This window comes from Narcine bancroftii, unplaced genomic scaffold, assembly GCF_036971445.1.
Source record: "Narcine bancroftii isolate sNarBan1 unplaced genomic scaffold, sNarBan1.hap1 Scaffold_307, whole genome shotgun sequence".
Lineage (NCBI taxonomy): Eukaryota > Metazoa > Chordata > Chondrichthyes > Torpediniformes > Narcinidae > Narcine > Narcine bancroftii.
Genome location: NW_027212044.1, coordinates 167,501 through 177,500, shown reverse-complemented (window position 1 = coordinate 177,500; position 10,000 = coordinate 167,501).

Below are 10,000 nucleotides of genomic sequence, written 5' to 3'. Positions count from 1 at the left end.
TGCGACGTCGGCGGGCGACCGCGCGGAGGTCCCACCGGCCGAAGTCTCGTGAGGCCGGCCTGAGCCATCCGATGTTAACTTCATGGACTTCCGTGGGGAACTTGTTAACTGGCGGGCTGGCAGGAGCAAGCCATTGCCAAGCGGGCCGACTGTCGGAAGCATGACCGTCAGTTGAGCACTGTGGCCGGTAAGACACCCTTGAATCCGATACGATCGGGACTTCCGCGACCGGACTTAGGTTTCTTTTAGGACTTTGCCATTCTTGCGGGGAAAAGGGAAACACCGGAGCTCCCCGAGTTCACGAGCCGACCAAGAAGAGGTGCCACGGGGCTCCCACGAAGCGGTCGTGGTCGGCCCCTGGCCACCGGTCACCGGTCACCGAGTTCAAAACACGGCCCCTGTAATCTCCGGAGAGTCCGCCAATCCCCCCGTGCAGAAATTGCAAGTTGATGATCGGCGGATCGGACTCCGGAGGTCCTACCGAAAAGGGAGCGACCTGGTCGGCCGCTCGCCGCGGATCCTACCCCATCGGACTTCCGGGCAACCCAGAATCTCAAACCGGCGGAGGGCAAATCGTTCAGCAGAGTGCCAAGCCTCCACTGGCGGCAAGGGCCCCTCTCTGCCCCGCCGGAGGGGAGAGGGCAGACACCGGAGCTCCCCCGAATCGGTCGTAGTCGGCCCCTGGCCACCGGTCACCGAGTTCAAAACACGGCACCTGAAATCTCCGGAGAGTCCGCCAATCCCCCCGTGCAGAAAATGCAAGTTGATGATCGGCGGCTCGGGATCCGGAGGTCCTACCGAAAAGGGAGCGACCTGGTCGGCCGCACGCCGCGGATCCGACCCCATCGGACTTCCGGGCAACCCAGAATCTCAAGCCGGCGGAGGGCAAATCGTTCAGCAGAGTGCCAAGCCTCCACTTGCGGCAAGGGCCACTCTCTGCCCCGCCGGAGGGGAGAGGGCAGACACCGGAGCTCCCCCGAATCGGTCGTAGTCGGCCCCTGGCCAACGGTCACCGAGTTCAAAACACGGCACCTGAAATCTCCGGAGAGTCCGCCAATCCCCCCGTGCAGAAAATGCAAGTTGATGATCGGCGGCTCTGGATCCGGAGGTCCTACCGAAAAGGGAGCGACCTGGTCGGCCGCACGCCGCGGATCCAACCCCATCCGACTTCCGGGCAACCCAGAATCTCAACCGGGCGGAGGGCAAATCGTTCAGCTGAGTGCCAAGACTCAACTGGCGGCGAGGCTGACTCTCTGACCTAACGGCAGGGAGAGGGCAGACACCGCAGCTCTCCCGAAGCGGTCGTGGTCGGCCCCTGGCCACCGGTCACCGAGTTCAAAACACGGCACCTGAAATCTCCGGAGAGTCCGCCAATCCCCCCGTGCAGAAAATGCAAGTTGATGATCGGCGGCACGGGCTCCGGAAGTCCTACCGAAAAGGGAGCGACCTGGTCGGCCGAACTCCGTGGATCCGACCCCATACGACTTCCAGTCTCTTCGTTAATAACCATACCGGACAACTCGTAAACCAAACTCAGCTACGAACGGCAATTAGTTAAGCAGAAGGGCCGAGCAACTCGTCAACCAAACGGACGTGGGGAAACTCGTGAACCAAGCAGACGTGGGGCAACTCGTGAACCAGACGGCCAGGGAACTCGTCAATCAAGCTTTCCTGGAGCAATTCGTAAACCAAGCTGACCTACGAACGGCAATTAGTTAAGCAGAAGGGCCGGGCAACTCGTCAACCAAACGGACGTGGGGCAACTCGTGAACCAAGCAGACGTGGGGCAACTCGTGAACCAGACGGCCAGGGAACTCGTGAATCAAGCTTTCGTGGAGCAACTCGTAAACCAAGCTAACCTACGAACGGCAATGCACCAGAAGGACTGGGCAACTCATGAACCAAATGGACGTGGGGCAATTCGTGAACCAGGCAGACGTGGGGCAACTCGTGAACCAGACGGACAGGCAACTCGTGAATCAAGCTTTCGTGGGGCAACCCGTAAACCAAGCTGACCTACGAACGGCAATTAGTTAAGCAGAAGTGCCGGGCAACTCGTCAACCAAACGGACGTAGGGCAACTCGTGAACCAAGCAGACGTGGGGCAACTCGTGAACCAGACGGCCAGGGAACTCGTGAATCAAGCTTTCGTGGAGCAACTCGTAAACCAAGCTAACCTACGAACGGCAATGCACCAGAAGGACTGGGCAACTCATGAACCAAATGGACGTGTGGCAATTCGAAAACCAAGCAGACGTGCGGCAACTCGTGAACCAAGCAGACGTGGGGCAACTCGTGGACCAAGCTGACCTACGAACGGCAATTAGTTAAGCAGAAGTGCCGGGCAACTCGTCAACCAAATGGACGTGGAGCAATTAGTGAAGCAAGCAGACCTGTGGCAACTCGTCAACCAGACGGCCAGGGAACTCGTGAATCAAGCTTTCGTGGAGCAACTCGTAAACCAAGCTGACGTACGAACGTCAATTCACCAGAAGGACTGGGCAACTCATGAACCAAATGGACGTGTGGCAATTCGAAAACCAAGCAGACGTGCGGCAACTCGTGAACCAAGCAGACGTGGGGCAACTCGTGAACCAGTCAGACAGGCAACTCGTGAACCAAGCAGACGTGGGGCAACTCGTGAACCAGACGGCCAGGGAACTCGTCAATCAAGCTTTCGTGGAGCAATTCGTAAACCAAGCTGACCTACGAACGGCAATTAGTTAAGCAGAAGGGCCGGGCAACTCGTCAACCAAATGGACGTGGGGCAATTCGTGAACCAAGCAGACGTGGGGCAACTCGTGAACCAGTCAGACAGGCAACTCGTGAACCAAGCAGACGTGGGGCAACTCGTGAACCAGACGGCCAGGGAACTCGTGAATCAAGCTTTCCTGGAGCAATTCGTAAACCAAGCTGACGTACGAACGGCAATGCACCTGAAGGACTGGGCAACTCATGAACCAAATGGACGTGGGGCAATTCGTGAACCAGGCAGACGTGGGGCAACTCGTGAACCAGACGGACAGGCAACTCGTGAATCAAGCTTTCGTGGAGCAACTCGTAAACCAAGCTAACCTACGAACGGCAATGCACCAGAAGGACTGGGCAACTCATGAACCAAACGGACGTGGGGCAATTCGTGAACCAGGCAGACGTGGGGCAACTCGTGAACCAGACGGACAGGCAACTCGTGCATCAAGCTTTCGTGGGGCAACCCGTAAACCAAGCTGACCTACGAACGGCAATTAGTTAAGCAGAAGTGCCGGGCAACTCGTCAACCAAACGGACGTGGGGCAACTCGTGAAGCAAGCAGACGTGGGGCAACTCGTGAACCAGACGGCCAGGGAACTCGTGAATCAAGCTTTCGTGGAGCAACTCGTAAACCAAGCTAACCTACGAACGGCAATGCACCAGAAGGACTGGGCAACTCATGAACCAAACGGACGTGGGGCAATTCGTGAACCAGGCAGACGTGGGGCAACTCGTGAACCAGACGGACAGGCAACTCGTGCGTCAAGCTTTCGTGGGGCAACCCGTAAACCAAGCTGACCTACGAACGGCAATTAGTTAAGCAGAAGTGCCGGGCAACTCGTCAACCAAACGGACGTGGGGCAACTCGTGAAGCAAGCAGACGTGGGGCAACTCGTGAACCAGACGGCCAGGGAACTCGTGAATCAAGCTTTCGTGGAGCAACTCGTAAACCAAGCTAACCTACGAACGGCAATGCAGCAGAAGGACTGGGCAACTCATGAACCAAACGGACGTGGGGCAATTCGTGAACCAGGCAGACGTGGGGCAACTCGTGAACCAGACGGACAGGCAACTCGTGCATCAAGCTTTCGTGGGGCAACCCGTAAACCAAGCTGACCTACGAACGGCAATTAGTTAAGCAGAAGTGCCGGGCAACTCGTCAACCAAATGGACGTGGAGCAATTAGTGAAGCAAGCAGACCTGTGGCAACTCGTGAACCAGACGGCCAGGGAACTCGTGAATCAAGCTTTCGTGGAGCAACTCGTAAACCAAGCTGACCTACGAACGGCAATGCACCAGAAGGACTGGGCAACTCATGAACCAAACGGACGTGGGGCAATTCGTGAACCAGGCAGACCTGGGGCAACTCGTGAACCAGTCGGACAGGCAACTCGTGAACCAAGCAGACGTGGGGCAACTCGTGAACCAGACGGCCAGGGAACTCGTCAATCAAGCTTTCCTGGAGCAATTCGTAAACCAAGCTGACCTACGAACGGCAATTAGTTAAGCAGAAGGGCCGGGCAACTCGTCAACCAAATGGACGTGGGGCAATTCGTGAACCAAGCAGACGTGGGGCAACTCGTGAACCAGACGGCCAGGGAACTCGTGAATCAAGCTTTCGTGGAGCAACTCGTAAACCAAGCTGACGTACGAACGGCAATTCACCAGAAGGACTGGGCAACTCATGAACCAAATGGACGTGGGGCAATTCGTGAACCAGGCAGACGTGGGGCAACTCGTGAACCAGACGGACAGGCAACTCGTGAATCAAGCTTTCGTGGGGCAACTCGTAAACCAAGCTGACCTACGAACGGCAATTAGTTAAGCAGAAGTGCCGGGCAACTCGTCAACCAAATGGACGTGGAGCAATTAGTGAAGCAAGCAGACGTGGGGCAACTCGTGAACCAGACGGCCAGGGAACTCGTGAATCAAGCTTTCGTGGAGTAACTCGTAAACCAAGCTGACCTACGAACGGCAATGCACCAGAAGGACTGGGCAACTCATGAACCAAACGGACGTGGGGCAATTCGTGAACCAGGCAGACGTGGGGCAACTCGTGAACCAGACGGACAGGCAACTCGTGAGTCAAGCTTTCGTGGGGCAACCCGTAAACCAAGCTGACCTACGAACGGCAATTAGTTAAGCAGAAGTGCCGGGCAACTCGTCAACCAAATGGACGTGGAGCAATTAGTGAAGCAAGCAGACCTGGGGCAACTCGTGAACCAGACGGCCAGGGAACTCGTGAATCAAGCTTTCGTGGAGCAACTCGTAAACCAAGCTGACCTACGAACGGCAATTAGTTAAGCAGAAGGGCCGGGCAACTCGTCAACCAAACGAACGTGGGGCAACTCGTGAACCAAGCAGACGTGGGGCAACTCGTGAACCAGACGGCCAGGGAACTCGTGAATCAAGCTTTCCTGGAGCAATTCGTAAACCAAGCTGACGTACGAACGGCAATGCACCTGAAGGACTGGGCAACTCATGAACCAAATGGACGTGGGGCAATTCGTGAACCAGGCAGACGTGGGGCAACTCGTGAACCAGACGGACAGGCAACTCGTGAATCAAGCTTTCGTGGAGCAACTCGTAAACCAAGCTAACCTACGAACGGCAATGCACCAGAAGGACTGGGCAACTCATGAACCAAACGGACGTGGGGCAATTCGTGAACCAGGCAGACGTGGGGCAACTCGTGAACCAGACGGACAGGCAACTCGTGCATCAAGCTTTCGTGGGGCAACCCGTAAACCAAGCTGACCTACGAACGGCAATTAGTTAAGCAGAAGTGCCGGGCAACTCGTCAACCAAACGGACGTGGGGCAACTCGTGAAGCAAGCAGACGTGGGGCAACTCGTGAACCAGACGGCCAGGGAACTCGTGAATCAAGCTTTCGTGGAGCAACTCGTAAACCAAGCTAACCTACGAACGGCAATGCACCAGAAGGACTGGGCAACTCATGAACCAAACGGACGTGGGGCAATTCGTGAACCAGGCAGACGTGGGGCAACTCGTGAACCAGACGGACAGGCAACTCGTGCATCAAGCTTTCGTGGGGCAACCCGTAAACCAAGCTGACCTACGAACGGCAATTAGTTAAGCAGAAGTGCCGGGCAACTCGTCAACCAAACGGACGTGGGGCAACTCGTGAAGCAAGCAGACGTGGGGCAACTCGTGAACCAGACGGCCAGGGAACTCGTGAATCAAGCTTTCGTGGAGCAACTCGTAAACCAAGCTAACCTACGAACGGCAATGCAGCAGAAGGACTGGGCAACTCATGAACCAAACGGACGTGGGGCAATTCGTGAACCAGGCAGACGTGGGGCAACTCGTGAACCAGACGGACAGGCAACTCGTGCATCAAGCTTTCGTGGGGCAACCCGTAAACCAAGCTGACCTACGAACGGCAATTAGTTAAGCAGAAGTGCCGGGCAACTCGTCAACCAAATGGACGTGGAGCAATTAGTGAAGCAAGCAGACCTGTGGCAACTCGTGAACCAGACGGCCAGGGAACTCGTGAATCAAGCTTTCGTGGAGCAACTCGTAAACCAAGCTGACCTACGAACGGCAATGCACCAGAAGGACTGGGCAACTCATGAACCAAACGGACGTGGGGCAATTCGTGAACCAGGCAGACCTGGGGCAACTCGTGAACCAGTCGGACAGGCAACTCGTGAACCAAGCAGACGTGGGGCAACTCGTGAACCAGACGGCCAGGGAACTCGTCAATCAAGCTTTCCTGGAGCAATTCGTAAACCAAGCTGACCTACGAACGGCAATTAGTTAAGCAGAAGGGCCGGGCAACTCGTCAACCAAATGGACGTGGGGCAATTCGTGAACCAAGCAGACGTGGGGCAACTCGTGAACCAGACGGCCAGGGAACTCGTGAATCAAGCTTTCGTGGAGCAACTCGTAAACCAAGCTGACGTACGAACGGCAATTCACCAGAAGGACTGGGCAACTCATGAACCAAATGGACGTGGGGCAATTCGTGAACCAGGCAGACGTGGGGCAACTCGTGAACCAGACGGACAGGCAACTCGTGAATCAAGCTTTCGTGGGGCAACTCGTAAACCAAGCTGACCTACGAACGGCAATTAGTTAAGCAGAAGTGCCGGGCAACTCGTCAACCAAATGGACGTGGAGCAATTAGTGAAGCAAGCAGACGTGGGGCAACTCGTGAACCAGACGGCCAGGGAACTCGTGAATCAAGCTTTCGTGGAGTAACTCGTAAACCAAGCTGACCTACGAACGGCAATGCACCAGAAGGACTGGGCAACTCATGAACCAAACGGACGTGGGGCAATTCGTGAACCAGGCAGACGTGGGGCAACTCGTGAACCAGACGGACAGGCAACTCGTGAGTCAAGCTTTCGTGGGGCAACCCGTAAACCAAGCTGACCTACGAACGGCAATTAGTTAAGCAGAAGTGCCGGGCAACTCGTCAACCAAATGGACGTGGAGCAATTAGTGAAGCAAGCAGACCTGGGGCAACTCGTGAACCAGACGGCCAGGGAACTCGTGAATCAAGCTTTCGTGGAGCAACTCGTAAACCAAGCTGACCTACGAACGGCAATTAGTTAAGCAGAAGGGCCGGGCAACTCGTCAACCAAACGAACGTGGGGCAACTCGTGAACCAAGCAGACGTGGGGCAACTCGTGAACCAGACGGCCAGGGAACTCGTGAATCAAGCTTTCCTGGAGCAATTCGTAAACCAAGCTGACGTACGAACGGCAATGCACCTGAAGGACTGGGCAACTCATGAACCAAATGGACGTGGGGCAATTCGTGAACCAGGCAGACGTGGGGCAACTCGTGAACCAGACGGACAGGCAACTCGTGAATCAAGCTTTCGTGGAGCAACTCGTAAACCAAGCTAACCTACGAACGGCAATGCACCAGAAGGACTGGGCAACTCATGAACCAAACGGACGTGGGGCAATTCGTGAACCAGGCAGACGTGGGGCAACTCGTGAACCAGACGGACAGGCAACTCGTGCATCAAGCTTTCGTGGGGCAACCCGTAAACCAAGCTGACCTACGAACGGCAATTAGTTAAGCAGAAGTGCCGGGCAACTCGTCAACCAAACGGACGTGGGGCAACTCGTGAAGCAAGCAGACGTGGGGCAACTCGTGAACCAGACGGCCAGGGAACTCGTGAATCAAGCTTTCGTGGAGCAACTCGTAAACCAAGCTAACCTACGAACGGCAATGCACCAGAAGGACTGGGCAACTCATGAACCAAACGGACGTGGGGCAATTCGTGAACCAGGCAGACGTGGGGCAACTCGTGAACCAGACGGACAGGCAACTCGTGCATCAAGCTTTCGTGGGGCAACCCGTAAACCAAGCTGACCTACGAACGGCAATTAGTTAAGCAGAAGTGCCGGGCAACTCGTCAACCAAACGGACGTGGGGCAACTCGTGAAGCAAGCAGACGTGGGGCAACTCGTGAACCAGACGGCCAGGGAACTCGTGAATCAAGCTTTCGTGGAGCAACTCGTAAACCAAGCTAACCTACGAACGGCAATGCACCAGAAGGACTGGGCAACTCATGAACCAAACGGACGTGGGGCAATTCGTGAACCAGGCAGACGTGGGGCAACTCGTGAACCAGACGGACAGGCAACTCGTGCATCAAGCTTTCGTGGGGCAACCCGTAAACCAAGCTGACCTACGAACGGCAATTAGTTAAGCAGAAGTGCCGGGCAACTCGTCAACCAAACGGACGTGGGGCAACTCGTGAAGCAAGCAGACGTGGGGCAACTCGTGAACCAGACGGCCAGGGAACTCGTGAATCAAGCTTTCGTGGAGCAACTCGTAAACCAAGCTAACCTACGAACGGCAATGCACCAGAAGGACTGGGCAACTCATGAACCAAACGGACGTGGGGCAATTCGTGAACCAGGCAGACGTGGGGCAACTCGTGAACCAGACGGACAGGCAACTCGTGCATCAAGCTTTCGTGGGGCAACCCGTAAACCAAGCTGACCTACGAACGGCAATTAGTTAAGCAGAAGTGCCGGGCAACTCGTCAACCAAACGGACGTGGGGCAACTCGTGAAGCAAGCAGACGTGGGGCAACTCGTGAACCAGACGGCCAGGGAACTCGTGAATCAAGCTTTCGTGGAGCAACTCGTAAACCAAGCTAACCTACGAACGGCAATGCACCAGAAGGACTGGGCAACTCATGAACCAAACGGACGTGGGGCAATTCGTGAACCAGGCAGACGTGGGGCAACTCGTGAACCAGACGGACAGGCAACTCGTGCATCAAGCTTTCGTGGGGCAACCCGTAAACCAAGCTGACCTACGAACGGCAATTAGTTAAGCAGAAGTGCCGGGCAACTCGTCAACCAAATGGACGTGGAGCAATTAGTGAAGCAAGCAGACCTGTGGCAACTCGTGAACCAGACGGCCAGGGAACTCGTGAATCAAGCTTTCGTGGAGCAACTCGTAAACCAAGCTGACCTACGAACGGCAATGCACCAGAAGGACTGGGCAACTCATGAACCAAACGGACGTGGGGCAATTCGTGAACCAGGCAGACCTGGGGCAACTCGTGAACCAGTCGGACAGGCAACTCGTGAACCAAGCAGACGTGGGGCAACTCGTGAACCAGACGGCCAGGGAACTCGTCAATCAAGCTTTCGTGGGGCAACCCGTAAACCAAGCTGACCTACGAACGGCAATTAGTTAAGCAGAAGTGCCGGGCAACTCGTCAACCAAATGGACGTGGAGCAATTAGTGAAGCAAGCAGACCTGGGGCAACTCGTGAACCAGACGGCCAGGGAACTCGTGAATCAAGCTTTCGTGGAGCAACTCGTAAACCAAGCTGACCTACGAACGGCAATGCACCAGAAGGACTGGGCAACTCATGAACCAAACGGACGTGGGGCAATTCGTGAACCAGGCAGACCTGGGGCAACTCGTGAACCAGTCGGACAGGCATCTCGTGAACCAAGCAGACGTGGGGCAACCCGTAAACCAAGCTGACCTACGAACGGCAATTAGTTAAGCAGAAGTGCCGGGCAACTCGTCAACCAAATGGACGTGGAGCAATTAGTGAAGCAAGCAGACCTGGGGCAACTCGTGAACCAGACGGACAGGCAACTCATGAATCAAGCTTTCGGTGGGCAACTCGTAAACCAAGCTGACCTACGAAAGGCAATTAGTTAAGCAGAAGGGCCGGGCAACTCGTGAACCAAGCTCGCCGGAGCTTGACGAATCCAAATCCCAACTCTCACCCTTG